Source organism: Engraulis encrasicolus, chromosome 13 (genome assembly GCF_034702125.1).
Source record: "Engraulis encrasicolus isolate BLACKSEA-1 chromosome 13, IST_EnEncr_1.0, whole genome shotgun sequence".
In the NCBI taxonomy this organism is placed as follows: Eukaryota; Metazoa; Chordata; class Actinopteri; order Clupeiformes; family Engraulidae; genus Engraulis; species Engraulis encrasicolus.
Genome location: NC_085869.1, coordinates 41,194,048 through 41,197,751, shown reverse-complemented (window position 1 = coordinate 41,197,751; position 3,704 = coordinate 41,194,048). Strand labels below are relative to the sequence as shown.

At 41.8% G+C, this 3,704-nt stretch overlaps 1 long non-coding RNA gene across 1 annotated transcript; it reads right to left on the bottom strand.

Moving 5' to 3' along the window:
* Positions 1-960: 960 nt before the first annotated feature.
* Positions 961-2,976, bottom strand: LOC134461782 (uncharacterized). Its single transcript, XR_010037412.1, has 3 exons — positions 2,709-2,976; positions 1,360-1,449; positions 961-1,254 (listed from the first exon to the last, which is right to left on the bottom strand). It is a non-coding gene; the product is annotated as an uncharacterized LOC134461782 (long non-coding RNA).
* Between the last annotated feature and the right edge of the window lie 728 nt (positions 2,977-3,704).

Here is a 3,704-nt window from a genome sequence, read left to right as displayed (position 1 = left end):
AAAGTTGTCAATTCATAGTAAATACGTGGTAAATATGAAAGTAAGAGGAAAAATAGTACAGGTACAGCATTTTAGTGCAGACTATACAGGTATGTACAATATTATAAAGTAAACATTGCTGTTGATTATGTTCTTCAGCCGCCAATCATGCCAGCAGGGTCTACTGAAGGTCTCTAGTCACTGCTTCCTCGTCATACTGCAACAGGCACTCAGTCTCACTTCTGGGAGCTGTAGAAATAACAAATAAATAAATACTTCGTCATGCACCTCATATTGACATAGCAAATATATCAATAAGCAAGACATATTGAGCCCAACAGGGATAATCTTACACTATATCAGTTTTCTGTGGTCTATTGTAAGATTGCCCATCACCATCCTGCAGGACACTACCGTCTCCCTGCCAGGATCTGTAGGATGTAAGAAAATAAATCAAAACATAGCAATGCACAGCATTGACAACTTATCTATAAAGTAGCACAAGTCATATTGACAATGTAGGACAGGGGTGGGGAACCTATGTCTCTAGGGCCGTTTGCGACCCTTGAGGCTGTTTTTTCCGGCCCCCGATATAATTTTAATGCAATTCCATCTTCACATGAAATATGACATATTTTGTAAAGGAATCTTAGAAAATACATTAGCAATACAATTAAGTTATATTCAGGGAACCTGAAGTTGGCGTTTGTTTAAATGTGGCTGCCTTCAATATAGGCCTAAAGTGAAAGGGAAAATCCTGGTTTGTGTTCATAGTACGGCCCTTGGAGGACTTTTATGGCCCCTCGGATGAATTTGAAGTGGCCATTCGAATGAGAAAGGTTCCCCAACCCTGACGTAGGCTATAGGTTAAGCTTACCCTCTTTCACTCTACTGTGCCCATTTCGGGTTGACCTCCACACGCGTCTGTAGCACAGCACACAGGATTGCAGGACACAGCATCCGGCAGGACACTGCAAAAAACAAGGGGAACGAATAAATGACCTGTCCAGTTCTATAAAAAAGAAAAGAAATTTGATGCAGTGCCAGAGCTGTGGTAAAAGTAACCTTGGTTGTATCATCTAGGACTAGGGTGTGTGTGAGTGTGTGGTAAATCCAGTGTTCACATTATTCAGATATGAGAATTAATTCATTAATTTTAACTGATATCACCACATACCGATATCAGTGCCATTTCACCCTGCCAAGACACTGGACCTTCTATGATCAGGGCGTCCTCGTCATACTGCAGCAGGCACCCTGTTGTTTCTACAGCTCCTAGAAGAGAGACAAATAAATTAAATACTTCGCCATGCATCTCATATTGACATAGCTAATGTATCAATGAGCAAGTCATATTGGTCACAAAGAAGTTAATCTTACATTCTTTCAGTCTTCTATGGCAAGACTGCTCCTCATAAGAGCTGTTAGGCCTTCAAGTGACTCGTCTTCGCCATATTATGAGACAGCAGCCTGTGAAAACATGGTAAACAGAATAACCCATTAACCTTGGGTCCTAATATAATACATGGACATAAACTAGCCTACATTATTTAGACAATGTCAGTAGACCTCCACGTGAAACAATAAGAAAAAGTGACCATGCATAATTTCAATTTCTTGAAGAGGCCAGCTACACTTATTTGTGCAACAAGTGCTGTTTTGAGGACCCATACGTTTTAAGGACATGCTGCCTGCCTACTGTTGCAAATGCCAGGGTATTTCACATTGATTTCGGGGTGGCGTGCTCTATTGCAACACTTATTTGTGCAACAAGTGGTGTTTTGAGGACCCATACTTTTTAAGGACAGGTTGCCTACTGTTGCAAATGCCAGGGTATTTCACATTGATTTCCAAACTATTTCTTTCCTAACTACAGGGACGTTAGTCGAGTAATGACGCTACGACCAACCTACTAGGGAATGTAATTAAACTAGTCGCTTCGCTACTGCCCAGCACTGAAAACCAACATACCCAGACGGCACACCAATCTTGCCAACGTCGCCTAGATGCATTTTTGCCGCTGTAAAATACATTGGCAAGACGTCCAAGCGTTAGTTCATCAGCGAAATGCCGGGCAGACGTGAAAAATGAGCAGTGCCCAGCAACTAGTTGATGAGCTAACGCAATAGCATGCTAACGGTAGCCTTTGTCAATCTTAAGCGCTGGGAGATGGTCACTCCCATGTAAGATCACTCCCGGACGTGTAGTCCCAGGTGATTCTATCAATCCCAGGCGTTCTATCCCACCCGATTACATTTCTCGTATTATCATACACTACCACATACAAGCAATTTAGGGTTAGGTTTAGGGTTAAGGTAAGGGTTAGGTTTAGGGTACGTAACAAAAAAACTAACATCAAAAAGATAACTAGCTCGGTGGGCTCGATAGTCTGGCTAGTGGGAGCGAACCGACTGGGGATCGAACCGCGCTGGGAGCGACAAACTGGGAATCATCTTTAGGCAGGGGAAAGGCAATTGAGAACGAGCAATGTCAAACAACTTTCCATCAACAAGTATACTTAACATATTCACCGTTTCACTACTGCATTTTGTCATTACGATGCTCGCAAGTTATCAGAATTTACTAGCGTACAGCAGCAACAAGAGTAGTCACATTCATTGAGGGGACTTGTGCTACAACTTAGCAATGGCGGATCTGTGTTCAGAGGAGCTATTCAATCGCTCTTGAGTACTGAAACTTTAAACCACAGTTGAGTAAAATTTACTTACATGTATGTGAAGCCCATTTTCCGTTGGTATGTGAGGAACTTTCCCCCATATCGCCAAGAAACTTGTAACAGTGAAACCACACAGACAGCGCGTGGTGCTGTTCAGATAGGTCGGTGTTGTTGACCGCGGTAGATGGCTTCTTTGTGGCTTGTGTGTGGAATTCGCATTGTGCGAATTAGTTGTACTGCCACCTAAAGGCTTGGTGTAGAACTAATTTAACCAGAGACAGTCTGTTTTGAACTTCCTTGAACAATCCTTGCTAGTTCAGAATAATTAAAAAACCAGAGTGGCCAAGCACATTGATGTTTTTCCTCAAAAGCAGGGGTGAGGAACCTTTTTAATTCAAAGGGTCACTTCAAAATGTAGGCTATGTCCAAGAAAGATCATTCAGATGTTTCTATTCTGATTTCTATTCGGTTCATTTAAATGTTTATAGCACCGATCGAATTGTTTGATCAACTTCATTTCTGAGCTTATAGTATCATAATAAAATGTACTGACAGCAGAGCTGTGGCTAGAAGAAAGGTTTAATGCAGGGGTGGGGAACCTTTTTCATTCGAAGGGCCACTTCAAATTCCTACCATGGTCATAAAATCCTCCGGGGGCCGTACTATGAACACAAATCAGGATTTCCCCATGAAATTTAGGCATATATAGACACCATTAGGCCTATATAGACATATAGACACCTTTAAAGGTAGACACATTTAAAACAGTCCCCACCTTTTCTAGGTCCCCTGAATATAGGCCTAACTTAATTGCATTGGAAATGTAATTTCTAAGATTCCTTTAGGCCTGCAAAATATGTCATAGGCCTATTTCATGTGAAGTTGCAAAACATTATAATGATATCAGGGGCCGGATAAAACGGCCTCAAGGGCCCTCGAGACATAGGTTCACTACCCCTGGTTTAATGGTTAGTGATTCTGAAAAACACCACTGGGCAGCGTGAACAAACATACAGACACACACACACACACATTTTAGTAAAAGGCC